Source organism: Ambystoma mexicanum, chromosome 13 (genome assembly GCF_040938575.1).
Source record: "Ambystoma mexicanum isolate Mex_15411 chromosome 13, UKY_AmexF1_1, whole genome shotgun sequence".
Classification (NCBI taxonomy): Eukaryota; Metazoa; Chordata; class Amphibia; order Caudata; family Ambystomatidae; genus Ambystoma; species Ambystoma mexicanum.
Genome location: NC_090938.1, coordinates 725,282,884 through 725,301,565, shown reverse-complemented (window position 1 = coordinate 725,301,565; position 18,682 = coordinate 725,282,884). Strand labels below are relative to the sequence as shown.

Genomic DNA, 18,682 nt, shown 5'->3' with positions numbered 1-18,682 from the left:
AAATCTAATAAAGTTTCAGGCGCGGTCTGCCACAATCTCTACTTTATAACATAAAAATGTAAGAGGACATACTGTGTCCGGGATTATTTTGCTTTCATGAATATTAAGACTGCCCACTTGGACACTGGGGACTGATCTATATTATGTGCAGTGTTCATACACTTAGAACTGGATCCTACCTTCAAGGATAAATAAATCAAGTTCCAAGCTACTAGCCAGGCATTAAAAGTATCTCATCCCCTCTATTCTCCACATACACAAAGCACAGAATTTCAATTACCACTCACCAATGGCTAGTGGCGAGTGCACATTTTGGAGGTCTGCTACCTTTGTAACCTTTTCGCTCCACTTCACATGAACTTGACACAGCAGCTCAGTTTGGCCTAAATGGTGAAATAACAAAAATGTCTGACATCAGATTCAAAGCTATGCGCTTGCCTCAATGGTACAACGGTACTTAGTCTTTATATGAATTTGCTCACTAGCCACTTAATTATGGATGCTGAATATCTCCCTACGATGGTCTGGGACAAAGATCCCAGCCCACATTATGCACATAATCTTGCCTTTGTGGCACATACTCTGCGTACCCACCTTGCCCCCAGTTTCTAACTGTCCCTTACATTGACTTCCTGGCCAGAAAAAGTAGGAGTGTTAATGTCAGCAATTACAAAATGATGGTTGTCGGGACTGGGAGAGACCCCTGTGATACAAGCAGTAAATTCCATATTAAAGGAGAGATGCATGCATAGGAAAGGTTATTTAATTTTTTTGGAGTATTTATTTCAAATAACCTGATGTGAAAAGATCAAATTCAAAAATCAAAATTGCAGATGGCACAATCTAATGGAGGAATTAATAGATTATCCAGCAGATTTGGAAATACATTAATGAGACGACCCATTAAAATCTATCAAGCCAAGACACAGTCCACAATGCTATATGCTGCTGGTTTAGGGGGTTAATTGAATCCTATTGAAAATAGGACCCTAAAGAGTATTTTTTTCTAACAGATTAGGGGGATACGCTGAAGATGAAACCATTACTTCACTGGGTATTAGTAGGGACCAATCCCGAGGCGTGACTAACTAGGAATCTGAAGACTAAACAACTAGGGATTTGACAAATTATTCTAATCTGGTGGAAGCTCTGTGGCCTAAATACATCAGGAATAATGTAGCCAAGACAAGGCTGCCAAATGGGAGTACTTCCCCATATTTTATTCCCGAATGGGCGAACACACGCTTTAAAACCGTGTCATAGGATTAGGTGTGTGTAGCTAAGAGATTGAGATGCTATAGAAAATAAATCATTCAGATTGTATCTTCCACATACATCCTTGCAAAATAAGGAAAGCTACTTAGGCTGCCTGGCAACATGACTGGATACAATATCACCAAACCCTTGTTCTATCAATTGCCGTCTGCAAATAACACATTGATCTGCATCAAAAGAGACAAGGTTGCCTTTTTAACATTTCCTACTATCTTACCCAAAGTATCAGCAATTGAGGAAGAGATATTTATTACTCCCAAGTCATATTTTGGAAGATAATGCTGTGGGGCTTACTGAAACTTGATGGCAGCAACTAGCCTTACAGCCAAATGGGCTCATGAAATGTATGTTGTACAAGCAATGTACATTCGAAGAAACAAAGTTCACATATAATCAATGGGCACAGCTTTAATGCAGGTTTCTCTCACAGAAGCCTTTGTTTTATTGGTAATCTATTAATGATGAGAAATAACAAAGTATAGTATATTTATGCAAGGTGGCTCATAATTGCAATAATGGTAAGCCTTTGTGTGCGTTCCTATTTTATTGTGATCTTAAAGCATTAAACGTTTAGGCTGAGATATCTGGGATGGGGGTTGAATTTTAAAATTAACATCATTTGTGGGCATTGACTCCTAAAGCTCTGATCATTTTTTTTTTACTTTTTTTTTTAGGATGGCCTGATTTTGTGGGACAGTATAGCAGGTCCTAGACTTACTATTTCAAAGGGGGTGAACCTTTACTTTTCTCATACTTATCTAGCAAAGTTTAACAAGATGGGTAAGACATACCCTGGCTTTATTGACTTAACAGGGATGTGTGTGAGAACTTATACCATGGCTTTGGCATTCACATTAATAGGGGATGCTGGTAAGAAAAGTAAAACTGCAGCAACGTGATGAGCTAAAAAGCCAGACCTAGCTCAGCACCTTACATCTGCCATTTATTAAAATGATAGCTCTGTCCCCAATTTCATTTCCGTATTTGATTCTCACAATGATGTTTGAGGGGACAAACCTAAAATGCTGGAATTGGGAATGCCACCACAAAGATATCAATAAAATCAATGTAAATTGCAACATTTCATCCCTGTCAGCAGGGTGGACGATAAGGACATGTAACATATGTCTAACTGTGCCTCCGCCCCACTGGCCTTTCAAAACTACCAACAAGACATGAAGTACCATGTTCAATTCTATTCTATTTAATGTTCTCAATCGCCTTCAGAAAGATTCAAAGGCTGAATCAGGCACCCTCACTATGTGACTAATCCTTCCCCAAACCTATACAAATCTGAGACAGTGCCCTGTGATATTAAACAGTGCCATATAATATTACCCAGTACTGGACCTGCCTTGTTATAACATCGCTGCATGATGAAAACCACTTTATTTGCAATCATGTTACCGCCTCAACTGTACACGTTACCAGCCTCAACCAACAAAAGACTGAGGGTCCCTACATAAATGACTTTAGCACAGCCTTGCATGCATTTCAAAGGCACCAGGCGTTTAGAAACTGTGATGAGATAGCTTGTCTAACCTTGGGGACTGTGAGCGTGGCCGAATGGGCTGGGCGCTGCCTCAAGCTAGGGGATGCTGGACCCAAAGGTGGTATATAGAGGCAGGGTTTGGAATTGCTGGGAGCTGTTTAGCTCCCGGATAGGACCTAAAAGAGCCTGGTTGGCTTGATGCCAACAGAAATCATGAACTCATTTTGTGCCTGGGTATTTGCATTAAATGTACATTAGTAAACCTCTAGAAGACATTTAAACATGAATGGTCTTATGTACTGGACACAAAGCTATGTTTGCTTCTCATTTGGAAGTTACATTTGTTGCATGCTATGTATTAGTGCCTCGTTCTGCTGCACCTGCAGAGAGAATGAGAGTAAGCAAGGTCACCCTACAGAAAAAGAGGTGTCAGCAGAGATATAAATGTGGCAGTAAAGAGACAATAATAGATGTGGTGGCAGAGTTATGGTGCAGTAGCAAAGATAGGTAAAGAAACGTAAAAAATAATAGGGAAAGAAACTTAAAGAGAATGTCAACAGAGAAGACATGTGAAGCAAAATGGCCAGAGCAATAGCATACAAGACAGAGTAACACAGAAATTAAGAGGGGTTCAAGGCGTGCATTTTTGGGTGCAGGACAGAGTTTGGAAAAAAACTAGTTCCACGATCTTTGGCCCACTGCATTCGTGAGACTGAACTTTAATAACGCTTGGGTCCCAATGAGTAATACATGGTCAGAGGAAAATCCTGGGAGCTTCCAACTCCTTCTCCACAAATTCCAATTTCAACCCCTAGGAGGATCCCAAGACCACCGCCACTGTGTCGCCATTCGAAGGCAAGGCGCACACACAGTGAAGCCCTCATCCCATTTACCCTATGTCTACTAGAGAGAGACCTTGGGACAGCTAATGCAATCAATAGCTAGAGCCAAAACCACCAGCATAGAACTAGCTGCATTTCCCTTTAAAGGAAATCATTTCCAGTACTCAGCAAAGATAGAAAGGGCTGTGATACAAGTAAGTTCAACATAGTTCAAAACCAAATCCTTTCTTATTAACAGAATCCCAGGGAGAAGAGCTGAGGGACTGATAAAGAACGTGAAATCTGAAAAGGGACCTGTACAGATGACAGCTGAGGGAGGAGAGTGGTATAGAGAATCAGAGGGACAACATTCTAGGCTGTTGGGCTGGGCCGGTTCTGTTCTCCAGTACATTGTATATTCATTCTTTACAGCTTGTGGAAGTGAGCAGAAGTGTTCTACAATGCAGTCTGGCAAGACAGCTACTTGATACCTGTTGACTGCTATTGTCGCTTTAAGTTCTCCTTACATCGTGGAAGCAGGGCTTGCTCCTACTCTGGTGCTTTTGTGTTGCCAAGTGTCAATGATGGGTACAGGGCCGGGATCAGGCCCCAGAAAGACTATTATAAGGATTTGAAATCGTTCCTACCTTACCTGTCGGCAGCAAGCAGTAAGAACTGTGCCTCTTGTTTGGGGGGCCTGACCCTGTAATATACAAACATACTTAACGTGGGGAGGTACTCCAAAACCAGCAGAGCGGTGCAGAAGGTCATCACTCACTAATATGTATAATCTGCGTAGTAAATCTGCCCCAGAAGGTGAGTGTTATGATATGGAAGGGGCAGAAGGTCTGCCCAGTGTATTACTTAATGTCAATTCCAGTGATGTCAATCACATGAATGTTTTTGAAGAATACATTGAGGTAATCACGACCCATTCCCCCCCAATGCGAGACATATTTGAGGGGGTTAAATGGTTGTGATATAGTCCAGGTGGGGCCGGAGGCAATTTCCCCAATTGCTATGCAGAATATAAATTACTCGGCGACTAGGGCGATACAAATGAGACACCACAAGGATAAAGATGGTGTCCATCAGACGGAGGATGATACTGGAGACATGAGTATTCTGCCACCACCTTCAATCACAGTTTGTATAGTGTTGGGTAGGCCTCAAGATGATTGCCATGCAGTCATTTTTGAAACCCCTGAGGCACAAATGGCAATTACTAAAGCATCAACTGAGGCAAGTATCAGTCAGGCAGAAGGTGTACGGTACGATAATGCGGATAGTACACCGGAATTGGTACAGGACGCTGATTCGGCATACCCAATGGTTAATGGTGATTTTGAAGTGGGAAATTATTACATTGTTTCCATAAATCATCAGCGTGCTTGTTGCCACACACCACCCCAACCTAAGCTAAAAGGCTGGGGAGCAAAGGTAAAGGGGAAAGCAGTTTTCTTGTTATTGCCTGCTAAATGCTGAGCTGATCTTAGGCTCAACTGTTTATGTAGTCCTGGCGGCACAGCAGATAACGTATGAGTGAAATGAGCCGTTATAGATGGTATAACCGAGGTGAGCATGAAGAATCCCGGTGATTAAATAGGTCTAGAACCCTGCACGGTAGCCGTTGAAAATTGCGGAGTATTTGCCTTAAAGTATGCATTACCGTGTGGGCTAAAGGAGCGGACGCATATGTTATAATTAACTTAAGCCACGTACAAACACGCCACTATGGCTGTAACTGATTATGTATTCCTGGTGACACGTATGAGCTAAATGAGCCGTTTTAGATGGTATAGCTGTCCAGTGGGCCATATACCTATACCACGATCTACCTGGGGAGGGTTTGATATTATCAAAATCCAAAAGAGTCAGTGGGACCTCATAGGTGTACAGAATAACATTGCACATCAGATACAGAATATAGGCAACTGTCTAAAGGACCCTGTTGTTTCTTTACAGGAGAAAACCCCAAGAACTGATCCTGCATCTTTTGTGATTTGGCAGTTTTCAAGTATTGCAAGTAACGGTGGTCCGTGATGACAGTGACGTATGTCTCGCCCCAAGAAGGTAATGTCTCCAGGCCTTGAATGCTGCTTTAATCGCCAGTAACTCCTTATCTGTGATTGCATAGTTCAACTCTGGGGCTGAAAATTTGTGGGACCAGAATGCAACGGAGTGTAATTGTCCTGTTTCAGGGTCTCGTTGTGACAATACTGCTCCCATGGCTATTTTTGAAGCATCTGTCTCAACTATGTAAGGTAGGTCTGGTCGTGGGTGTCGAAGGACTGGTGCTGTAGTGAATGCTAGTTTCAACTTCTGGAAGGCTTCTTCAGCTTCTGTCGACCAATGGAACTTTTGATTTTTCTTTAACAAGGAGGTAATTGGATGTACAATTTGTGAAAACCCAGGTATAAACCGACGGTAAAAGTTGCCGAATCCGTGTACTCTTTGAACTCCTTTCGTGGAAGTTGGTGAGGGCCATTGGAGGATTGCATTAACCTTTGGTGTGTCCATATGTACGCCTTGTGGTGTGAGCATGAAACCGAGAAGCTCAACCTCGATTACATGAAAAAAGAAAATTGCCAACTTGGCATTCAATTGGTGTTGTCGAAGCTTCTCTAAGACTGCCCGGACATGGCCTACATGTTCTTTCATGGAATTTGAGTACATAAGAATGTCGTCAATGTAAACAAGAGCGCAAACTTCCAATAGTTCACGGAGTACATCATTCATAAAAAAGTGGAACGCTGCAGGGGCATTACATAGCCCGAAGGGCATGACCTGGTATTCAAAGAGGCCGTACTTCGTGCGGAAGGCCGTTTTCCACTTGTCTCCTTCTTTTACTCTTACCAGATGGAACTCTCCTCTTAAATCCAGTTTTGTGTAGATTCTAGCATGTTTCACTTGATCCAGGAGCTCTGGTAGAAGTGTTAAGGGATTTCGATTTTTTACTGTGATCTGATTGATGGCTCTATAGTTGATGCAAGTTCTTAAATCTCCCTCCTTTTTAGGCACAAAGAATAAGGGCGAGGAGGCAGGTTACTTGGACAGGCGAATGAAACCGGTCGCCAGGTTCTGATCCAGATAAGTTCTAAGATGCTGGTTTTCCTGTTCTGTTAGAGCGTAAAGTTATAACCAGGAGTTCAGCAGGGAAGAGGAGGCGAGAAAGAAGAAACAAAGAGGAAGGTCTTGAGGTGCTTCCGGAACCGGAGGTGGTTCTCCTCAATTTTCAGAGGCAGGGAGGCTGTTCCAGAGGGAGGCCCCAGCTGAAGAAAAATATCTACCCCCAACTTGTTGCTTGGAGAAGCGTCTGACCCTGAGAGGGTTGGAGGCGGATGAGGGAACAGCTTGAAAAGGAAGATATCTAGGAAGAGAGAGTTGAAGGTATTGAGGCCCCGTGCTCCAGAAGGCCTTGTGGACAATGCAGAGGGTTTTGAACTTAATCCTCGCAGCCACTGGGAGCCAGTGCAGAGATTTCAGTCCTGGAGAGATACAATCCCCGGGATTGAAGCTAAGGACAAGTCTTGCAGTCCTGTTTTGGATGAGTTGCAGATGGTGGAGAGTAGAGGCAGGCAGATTTAGAAAGAGGCTGTTGCAGTAATCCAGCCTAGAGAGAACCAGAGCTCTGGAGACAGTGAGCTTCTGGGGGAAGGAGAGAAAAGGAAGAATACCTCTGAGGAGGTGCAGCTTGTAGTGTGACTTCTTAGAGACGCCAGAGATGTGAGGAGAGAAGGAGAGTGTGGAGTTGATGACCAAGGTTTTTACTCTCACAGGTGGGAGCAGGAAGTGGGCCAAGAGAGGCTGGCCAGAGTGTGACACGAAAGGAAGGTGCAGGTGAGCCGATGAGGAGAATCTCAATCGTACTGGCATTAAGGCAGAGATCATTGACAGCACACCACTACTGGATAGCAGACAGACCGTCAGAGAGGAGAGAAGGAGAGGGGGTGGCTAAAGGGAGCCTGAAAATTAGCTGTGTGTCATCTGCAAAGCACTGAAAGTTGGGGCAGAGAGCTGCAATGCGGTGGGCAGGTTCCAGGTAATGGTTGAACAGCCGGGGAGAGAGGTTGGACCCCTGTGGAACACCACAGGTAGAGATAGAGATAGAGGAGAGGAAGAACCCAAGTTGGACCTGGGACGGTCGATCAGAGAGAAAAGAAGTCAGCCAAGCCAGGGCCTGATTGTGATACCCAGGTTATCACAGAGACGGTTGAGCAGGATGGCATGGTTGACCGTGTCAAAGGCAGAAGAGAGATCAAGTAAGATGAGGATACAGGGGGTGTTGGAATCAAGGTTAGAGAGCAGGTCTTCACATATGTTCAGGAGAGCAGTTTCTGTGCTTCTGGCAGCTCTGAAGCCAGACTGATGGTCATGGAGACAACCAACAGACTCAGTGTGAAGATTAAGCTGGGAGATGGCCAGCTTTTCCAGGAATTCAGGAAAGGAGTTATGGCGATTGGGCGATAGTTAGCCAGGTAGGACGGGTCAGCAGAGGGTTTAAGAAGAAGGTGTACAAGGGAGTGCTTCAGGGGGGTGAGGGGAGAAGACTCCAGTGGCAAAGGAGTGGTTGCAGAACTCAGCCAGAGCAGGGGCCAGGGTGTCAATGTGGTCCTTGGTGGTTTTGGAGGAACAGGGGTGAACCTGTTTTGATGAGACTTTCATAGATCGGACTTGTCTGGAAACCTCCTCTGGGGAGAGCAGGGCAAAGGCAGAGAAGGAAGGAGGAGAGGTGGCCAAAGAAGAGCCAGAGGAAGAGCAGGGAGTAGAGGGAGGAGGGGGAGAGGAAGAGAGAGAGGACAGGATATCCTGAGTTTTAGAGATGAAATGAGAAGCCAGAGCTGCGCAGAGGGCCTGGGAGGGGACAGGAGAGGTAGAGACTGCAGCAGGATTGGCCAGTTCTTTGCAGATTCCAAAGAGTTCGGCCGAGTTAACAGATGCTGCAGAGACCCAGGCTTGGATGTGGGCTCTCTTCTTGGTGTGGACAGAGAGCCGGTATAGGATGTATGGATGTTATATGGATGATATTCTGTTGTGGGGCAAAAATGTGGAGGAATATGACCGGAGGGTGCATTGTGTGTCGAAGGGGTTGCAAGAGCAGGGGTTGATCGTGAAGTTGTCCAAGTGACAAGTGAAGGTGAAAAGCGTCACCTATTTGGGGCACACTATTGATGGGCTGGGGGGGGGGAATCAGGCCCAGGGAAGGTTTAGTGGTTGTGTTGAAGAATATGTGTGCCCCGGAATCCAAGGATCAGCTAAGGTCTGTCCTGGGCATGGCAGAATACTACATGAAGTTAATTCCAGGGTATGCAGCAAAGACAGTCTGCATGAGGGTTACTCAAGAAGAATGTGGTGTTTACAATATGCAAACAGTGTCTGGTGGAGTTTGATACGGTGCGTAAATGTATGGATGAAGGGCCTTTCTTGGCGACGTTCGATGTCAAGGCCAAGACCTTGCTGACAGTCGACGTCAGTGAGATTGGTGTGGGAGCCGTGTTGGCACTGTGGAAAGGAGGGTCGTACAGGCCTGTTGCATTTGCTTACAGGGTGCTGCGTGATCCGGAGACCAGGTACTCTGTAAATGAGAGGGAGGCGCTAGCGGTCTGTTGGTCATTCAAACATTTCTGTGCATTATTGTGGGGTTTTCCCTATGTAGTCAGGACAGACCATAAGCCTTTGGTTCATGCGATTACCATCAGAGGTTCAGGTTCGGTGTCCCCTTGAATAGCAAGTTGGATGGTGGAGTTGCAAGAATACAATTTTATGATGGAGTATGTCCTCGATCAGAGGAACGCAGTTGCTGATTGTTTATCCCGGTTGCCAAAACGTAGGGGCGTCTGATGGCCTGGTAGGGGAGATACAGCGGCAAGTAGCATGCGTGATACCAGCAATAGAAAAAGAGGAGTGGTGGGAAGAGAGTGGAAAGGACCTGCAGTTAACCTGGATAAGGAAGCATTTGAGAGAGGGGTGGGTTTCAGTGAAGGATTTAGAGGTGAACAGGAAGTACTCATTGGTTTTTGATGTGTTGGCTGAGGGGCCTTGGGAGTAGGAGGAGCGACAGGTTAGTACCCTCAATGAGTGTACGGGAGACATTGGTGATGTTGGCCCATGAGGGGCATCTGGGGCTTACTTTAATCAAAAGAGGTTTAGAGAGTCGTATTGGTGGCCTGCCATGGACAAGGACATGGAGCATGTGGTTAGGGATTGCATACCATGTGCTGTGAGTGATAAGAGACAGTTGGTCTGGGCACAGTCCCTGTTCCGGACAAGTTGTGGAGCAAAGTTGCTTTGGACATAATGGGGCTGTTTGAGGTGTTAGAAGGGGGCGATAGGTTCATCCGTGTTCTGATAGATTACACGTCAAGGTGGACTGAGTTTGCACCTGTGCGGTCGGTGACCACTGAGAGAGTAAAAGGGTTTCTTAGGGAGGTTTTGATAGAGAGGGGGCACCAGAGAGCATTGTCACCGACAATGGCATGCAGTTTGTCTCGAGGGAGATGATGGGTTTCCTGAGGGAAATAGTGATTGAGCACCAAAGGACAGTGTTATATAACCCCAGTGCCAAGGGGTTGGTGGAACGTGCTAACAAATTTGTCAAGGAAGTGAGCCAGTTGTCCTTGGCAAATGGTTTGGATTGGAGGGCGGTTCTGATGGATAGAGTCAGCCCTCCAGATAAGGTGCGTACTGGATCTTTTTACGCACAGAAATCTTGTCAATACTGCCCTTTTAATTCTTCCTGGCACACAGCTTGCATGGGCTATTAATAGCAGCACCCCCCATAAATCATGGAGTTCACCAGTGCCCGCATGGCAAGCAGCCACTGGCAAATCCACCCTTTACTTTAGCAATCCACACAGTTCCTTGAAAAAAGCAACTGGGATGAGTCTTAGTCCATTTTTTTTAAACAGTCTGCTCTGTTAATAATTCTATCAAGATGATACTTGCTGAGTAATGTAGATGGGAATTTGTGTTTTGTTCTACTGCCTGCATTTTGTAGGTTACGGTGTTGTTAAAGCATTTTGAATCATGAACATGCTTTTCTCCTTGCTCTCACTATTGTGTAAAATAAACATTGTCTTAAACTAGGGCTGCATTTGTGCTTAATTCTCCTCTGTTTTAATCAGCTTTAAAGGAGGCAGCACAGTTGCAGCAGCATGGGTATTTCATACTTTGTTTTATTTTCATCACAGAAGCACATCAATTGCATTTAATGGCTTGGGGTTCTTCATGTCGTAGTTTTAGGAGAGCCTCCCAGCAAGCAGTTATTTGGCATTTGTGAGCAGGAAAAGCTTTTGGTTTTCTATACGAAGGTGTGTTTTTTTAAGTCTTAAAATTGCATGTGTTGGCGTTCAGGCGCATGCATGAAAGGGCAATGTACTTGGTCTGTTGTCTTCGAGAGAAAGGAATAGCTGGGCATGTGCTCTGAACTTTACTTTAACTCTGTTTCTAACCACCCACCCACTGCAAGCAAGTATAATGGATGCCGGTAGAAGCAGTGTTGCATATATTTTCAGTGGCAAAGATTGTACTGGTACCTCTCAACAGGACTGCTGTACAAAGTTGCCTAATTTATCAGCAGAGCTGCTATATGCATGTCATGGCACAATGGCAATTATTCACAGCCAGGCTGATTGCATTATGCCCACATTTCTTAGCAGGACTGCATTATTTTGGGACAGTACCTGAATTTCTTAACAAAGCTGCTTTAACGACAAAGTACGAACATGTGTTGGCATTTTCTGCAGCGGGGTAAAGTACTGCGCAAGAACAGTGTCTGAGCTCTTCCCACCGGTATCACTAAAAAATATTGAATCCCATTAGCTCAAGGTATAAAACAACACATTTCTCACCAAAAATAGATTCCCGGTTGGGTAGGGGTATTTAATATAGTGGGGGATGTGGTGGAGATGGGTAGAGTGTGGGGGGTCTTCACCTGCATTCAAAAATACAGAAAATGTATTGTTTTATATGCAATATTTTCAACCTCAGTTAAAAAAATGATATTTACATGTAGATCCTTCCCACCAGACTCCTGAGCTGGTGTGATGCACACTGGTGAACAATGTGAGAAGATGGCACTGTTGTCATATATTTCAATCCCTCCTACTCGGTCTTGCGCTTTAAAAAAAAAAAAACTCTACTTCTCCCATGTCCGATTACTGAGTCCCACTGACAAAAATCTAGCACATTTCAAAGCCTCAATATGAATCTCCTAACTCATGTAGGATGCTCCAAAGAGGCTGAGAACTTTTGACAAGCCAGTTATGTTAGGCACGTCTCACATGGAACTGCCATTGTCCTGACCTTATGTGCCTTTCCGAGTCAACAGCTTGTTGAGAAAGGTAGCTCAGTGGGTCAATAACCCTGCTGTAGAGATCATTGTGTAACATGTTTGTTCAAATCTTGTTGATAGGCGAGTTAATGTGTCTGCATCAGAGGTATGTGTTTAAGATGGCGGTAACATTCAATTGTAAAAGAGCTGACAGCTTTCGACTTAACAAAAGGACTACCAAATGATCAGTGATTCAGAACATACACATTTCATCAGGGATGCTATACTTGTAATGGCTCAGTACACACACACACACACACACACACACATCTCATCAGGACTGCTATACCTGTAATGGCTCAGAAGAAGCATATCCCATGAGGGCTACTAAACTTGGCTCGGTTACATGTCTTTATAGCAAGGTAAACGAATACCCATATATCGAAACTTTTATCTCAAAAACCTTTATAGTGAATGCATTTTTATTTCGTTTTTGGGGGGGTCCCCAAACCCGTTTCCCACCATTAAAAACCCATCCCGCCCATTCCCAAAAAATATTGAACCCTTTATCCCACCCTAAATACATTCAAGATAAAAGATTCGATATATGGGTATTTTAATATATACAATTCGATTTAAAAAAAAAACTGTATACCTAATGGCTCAGAACGCACACATCTCATCAGGGATGCATACCTCTAATGGCTCCGAAAAAGCACACCCCATAAGGGCTTCAAAATGTGTAATGGCTCAGACCACACATCTCATCTGGGCTCTAATACTTGTAATGGCATACAGTGCTGGTGAAACATCAGCATTCAAGCGAGTGCTGCATCTGGTGAGACAAACCTCTCACCCTATAATTCCTAATGGCCAAAAGAAGGTTTGCACACATCTAAAAAAAGAGCACCCAACAGTAAAGCTGCACTAGATTTGTAAATGGAAAAGGCATTGTCAGCTTTTTGAATATTTATTGGTGCTTTGTCAAAAGACAAAAATTAGAGAAAGAGCACCTCTGAAACTAAGCAATACAGGAAAACAAAGTGGGAGGAGAGGCCACAAGAACAGAGAACATATTAGACAATCAAAACAGGAATTTGAGCAACAGGAAGAGAGAGAGAGACCAATGAGCTATATGAGAGAGCAACAGAGAAAATAAGAAGGGAAACAGAGGTAAATAATAGGACAAACACACAATATGACTGAGGAATAGAAGGAGAGCAAAAGAGACAAATAGAGACAGTAAAATAAGAAAACACAGATCAACAGCAGACCGGAGAGCTGGAAATAAAAAATACAGATATTAGAAAGGCAGGCCAATAAGGTTTATAGTCATATAATCGAAAACAATAATGTAGAAAGTCAATAACTCGAAAAAATAATGTCGAAAAAAAAAGTCGAATTTCTTTTTTATTACTTTTTTATTCGAAATGGGGGTCCCCCCCCCCCCCTCTTTTATTTTTGGCATGCGGAACCCAAAAAAAATATATAAATAAAAAAATAAAATATTTGACTTTTTTTTCGAATTATTTGTAATTCGACATTATTTATTCGATCAAATGACTGCACACCGGCCAATAACATATGAGGTAGTGCACAAAGATAATCAAAAGGAGTAGCAATCATAACAGATAAACAGATGTAAACAGAGTTATGACATGACAGAGGAAGAGGAGTTATATCAACCGATACAGCACAGTGTAGATGGGAAACAGCAATAATAGAATGCAGAGATGGGAGAGGCAGAGTGACAGTGCAACAGACCTCAAAAAATGGCACAGCAACACTTAAGGGTGAGAGGGAGAACATCGGAAAGCGAGATACAGTGGAAACAGAGTAGCATAGGGGAAAAAGAGAGAGCAAAAACATGGGGTGGCTGTCAAGCAGGTAGTGCCAGGCAGCAACAGTAGGCCCGAGAGGCAGAGAGCGATGCTGGTAGAGTGAGGGGCTTGATTTATCATGCAACTAGCTGGCATCTCTAGTAGTTCAGAGTTTTAGTGGGCCAATATAATGAAGATGAAGTTGGATAGTACACATCAACAAGTTCATTGTCACTAATGTTTTCGAACACAGTTTTAGTTTTACACACAAATTGGATATTTGTCACTTTTGTTACTCTCCTGCGAAGGTGGAAATTACTTATTACTCTCTTCACATTGGATTTACTCTCTAATTCTAAAAACGGAGTAAAATACTCTCACGCCAAAATCCTATCGGGAGCACTGGATGCGGTGAAGGAGCACAGGGACACACCCAACAGGCTCACTTATGAGGGTTTGGTGGACAGGTGGTAAGCTTCGGCCTGGTTGGTTGGGGCAGCGCACAGTCAAGGTGGATCTGGGGGCTATAGTAGTTTTGGCGAGGGAAAGGCAGAGAGCACGGTCGGAGAAGAACGGGCAGCACGTGGAGTGTGCTGTTGGTTTGGGTGATGTGGTGCAGGCGAGGAGCCCCCGTTTTGTGAGGAAGGGTTACCCATTTCTTGACTCCCAGAAAGGTGGTTGGAGTGGGGCATGGTTGTGTTAGGCTGGATGATGGGACTGTGTGATGCAAGAGGAGGATCGCTAGCCAAGATGGGTTGGGTGCCTGGTGGACGGATGGTGGTTTGTCTGACATGTTGGGTGACATGGTTTGTGATGGTGCTGGGCCTGTACCTGCATTTGATAGGGAGGAGTAACGCATGGATGGATTGCGGGGGGTTGATGCCAGCGGGTAGGCACCTACTGGGCGTGAAGCAGTCAGCGGAGAAGGTGTCAATGGTGACCTTGCGACTGCAGTGGCTGGTGTACGTTGTTCCAGTAGGCTCAGAAGGTTGTCAAGGAGGTTGAATAATTATATTTGTGCTAACATGTTTTCTCTTCCATGTCACTTTTAGTGTTGACAGTTCTTCAAAGTGAACCCTTCAATGGGATCTTTCTCATTACTCCTAGCTCCCGGATTGATCCACGTCGGAGGCGGCCGCAACTCTCTGTTGCGGTGCAGCTTGACGTTTCCAGCGCCCTAGCGGGTCCCTTACTCTAATCTCTTTCCCCAGGATGGCGCAAGGACCGCAGGTTGCTGCCGGAGCTCAGTAGCAACGTTAATGAAGCGTTTTGGATCTCTGGAGGCATATTGCTCCCTTCCGTCCTCCGTTCTTTGGAGCCTATGTACCGCGATCTCCAAACTGCACCCAGCAGCTTGGTCTATCATCTGTCGGGAGGTGGATTGTGCAGCCGGTGGTATTATACGGCACAGCACAGAATTAATTACTGAGCGGGTAATCACCTACTCCTTCCCATGTTTTTGCTGTTTTTATACCTGACATGTGTTGCTTTTAACTTCGACCTGCCCTCATATACTTGAAGAGCCGGTACGGCATTTCCTCTAATCTCATAACTCGTACAAGTTAGTGCTAATAGTCAGTGTTTCGGAGACCGCTGTGTGGTGGGTTGGCCTCTCCGCCAGCACTGATTAATCTGCCAAACATTTATATGGAGAATTTCAACAAGTGTGGCAGGGACGTCATTTGGGGGTCGCCAGAGGTCGCAAGAGCGACCGCTGGCGATTGGCCAGCGACCCCTGTCAATCTCTTGCGACCTCTGGCCATTGACCAATCAGAGGAGGAGGGGGCGTGGCCACAGCGTGCTGCGACGCTTGTGTTGGCCTCCATTTTGGAAACGCGTGTGGTGCTTTCTCGTCTTGCTGCTGCCAGTGCCAGCTGAGGCTGAGTGTTTTCCAGCTGCATCCACCCACGTCGAAGGAGGAGGCCAGGCCAGTGACTGTTCGAGGTGAGTGACTGAGTCGAGCGTGAGCCGAGGTCGCCGCCGACGGCAGGCCTCAGGCCGCAGCTCACCAAATTCATTTTACTGACGTGCAAATATGTGCCGGCGGCGGCCTGCAAGCTGCCGCCGGCATATATTTGCAATGTAGTAAAATGAATTCGGGTGCCGACGGCACAGCACCAAATTCATTTTACTGACGTGCAAATATGTGCCGGCGGCGGCCTGCAAGCTGCCGCCGGCATATATTTGCAATGTAGTAAAATGAATTTGGTGCTGCGGCCTGAGGCCTGCCGTCGGCACCCGAATTCATTTTACTACATTGCAAATATATATGCCGGCGGCAGCTTGCAGGCCGCCGCCGGCATTTTGCACGTCAGTAAAATGAATTTGGTGCTGCGGCCTGAGGGAGGCCTGCCGTCGGCACCCGAAAGTGCAAGGAATGAAATGATTAGCTTAATGGAAAGTACTGTGTGAGTGCGCGACTTCGTCCAATAAAGAATAACATTTATTTTCTTCACGCCGTGGCTTTACGGCTAGCCGGAGGGCATGCTTAAACACGCGCGAGCCTTGGTGACAAAATGGAGGACCTTCTCGGGGGAACTCCCAGGGACGTGCGCGAACGGCAGGCATTCCTTGGTTGCCGTGGTGCAAATGTAGCACGTTGCGCACTTCCCCTCTGTTTACTCGTCTGACCGCGGGGCAAGTGTGGGTTCAGTGCCACATTTCCCCGGCCAGATTACAGGCCTGCCCTTGCCTGGAGCAAGACGAGCCAGCTGAGCCGAAAGGGCCTCTTTAACGGCTCCCCGTGACATTATAATTCATTGTGTAGCTAGGAGGAAAGAAAGGGACTTTAAGTGCTTTGAAGGGATTAGCGGGAGACCCCTGCAGCGATGATTTAGTAGCCGTGATAATTCATTTAGCAGAGGCCTGGGGGTAAATTGCTAACCAGGGAAATGTAACCGAACCAGCCAAGAAAGGGCGCATTACATGCATGTGCGGGATAACGGACTTCATTTGATGCATTTAAGAGGTTTCACTTAAGGCCAAGCGTCATAAAGCCCGGTGCTCTTGCATCCCGTTTTTGGTTTGTGGCCTTTAGTCCCTACTCTGTCGGAATATTAAATTTGAAATTCATTTTACTACATTGCAAATATATGCCGGCGGCAGCTTGCAGGCCGCCGCCGGCACATATTTGCACGTCAGTAAAATGAATTTGGTGCTGCGGCCTGAGGCCTGCCGTCGGCACCCGAATTCATTTTACTACATTGCTGAGTGTTTTCCAGCTGCATCCACCCACGTCGAAGGAGGAGGCCAGGCCAGTGACTGTTCGAGGTGAGTGACTGAGTCGAGCGTGAGCCGAGGTCGCCGCCGACGGCAGGCCTCAGGCCGCAGCTCACCAAATTCATTTTACTGACGTGCAAATATGTGCCGGCGGCGGCCTGCAAGCTGCCGCCGGCATATATTTGCAATGTAGTAAAATGAATGGGTGCCGACGGCAGGCCTCAGGCCGCAGCACCAAATTCATTTTACTGACGTGCAAATATGTGCCGGCGGCGGCTTGCAATGTTGTTAAGCTGCCACCGGCACATACATTCTTAACCAGCGCCTCTAGGACTCGTACTAGTGACTGATAGTCTCCCTCTTTCAGCCTGTAGTTCCCCCGCCTGTGTTGTGATATTCAGACACTCCTATTTCACATTCAGAAGATGCAGGTGTGCAGGGTTCCACTGCTCAGCACACCGGATCACCACCTTCCACACCGGCCATTGGCCACAAAGGTCATTCGTTGCCTGGTTCCCCTAATCCCAGCTGCCCAGTAGTCTACTCTGCTGGCTGGGCTCTTTCCCCATCATTAGTGAATTTAGGTTCGTGTGCAGAATATCCACACTGCTCAATGTTTGTCCCTACCCCATTTCCTTCATTTGAGCATATGTCTCTTTCAGGGCGGCTCCACCACCCCCCTAAATATTTTCCAGCATGGACTGATGGACACTGAGAAGTGTATACTCTCCAAGGCCACACATTGCTCACAGTTGCCAATTCTCTCACGGTCCTGCAATATACATGGACGTCCCTCACTATTTACCCCATTCATTCAATCCTTCGTCTGGGGGACTTGCACTGTAGAGGTTGGTTGCTCTACAATATGGCAACCTGTGGTGAGCAGAGGGGCAATGCCATGGTGTGCAAAATGAGCAGATGAGTGGTGCCAAAATAGGTGGAAAGGTCAGGAGAAAGAAACTGGAGTACAGAATAAGTGACTACGTGACAGGCAGATGCAGTGTGATTGTGTTACGCTCTGCCACTTGCCTTTGATAGTGGTTCACCTAAGGCCTGTCCTGGCCAGAGTGCAGGGCAGAGTCACATAGCTGTCAGGTCACTGCATTGGTCTGAGTCCAATGAAAGTAATCACCTACCAGCCCACTGTACAGACAGACTACTGTGTTGCATGCTATGTCCTGCAGCCTGCCTTAGAGTCACATAAATTACCTTCCACTGTAAAAAGCAGTGGGGTCTGTCACTGAAATCTGTAGGCGGTAGGACTGCTTAAAAAGCAGTAGCCTACTGCCTAAATCTGTAGGGTTGGCAAGCATGTTAGTATAATGAATTCAGTGCTGGCACGGCAACGGCTTTACATTAGGGAAAGTAAGCAAGCCGCTGATGCCAGCAGCACCAAATTCGTTTTACTAACGTTACATTTTGTCTTTTATAGATCATGTGGGGGAGGGATTGAAGGCCTTTTTAATTCCTGCTGTAAGATAAGTCATAGCCGGTTCCATGTGCCCACGACCCCAGCCAGTGTGTCGATGTGCCCCTCGTCACTGTGTCCATGTGCCCCTTGCCCCTCGCCACTGTGTTCATGTGCCCTCCTGAGCCCAGCTTACAGCAACAGCTTATGCAAATTATACTGCTTAAATTAACCACAGGCAGATGAAATCCAAGTCATTTGTGGCCTGCAGCCTATACATTTTGCAATGCATTTAACTAGGATTTTACATTGTGACACGACATTATGTAAACTGCTCCTTGCCCGAGCCACACACTCAGCCTGGGCCTGCTGCGG

The 18,682-nt window shown here is 45.8% G+C and overlaps 1 protein-coding gene across 2 annotated transcripts in view; it reads right to left on the bottom strand.

The window, feature by feature from the left end:
• The window catches only part of LOC138521813 (butyrophilin subfamily 1 member A1-like), a 299,199-nt gene that overhangs the window by 263,397 nt on the left and 17,120 nt on the right, over nt 1-18,682 (bottom strand). The window contains exon 2 of one of the 2 annotated variants that reach the window (XM_069634930.1): nt 288-383. The exons of the other annotated variant lie outside the window; for it this stretch is intronic. The gene's annotated coding sequence lies outside the window, so the exon portion shown is untranslated. The remainder of the gene's footprint in view (nt 1-287; nt 384-18,682) is intronic. 2 annotated transcript variants of the gene reach the window in all.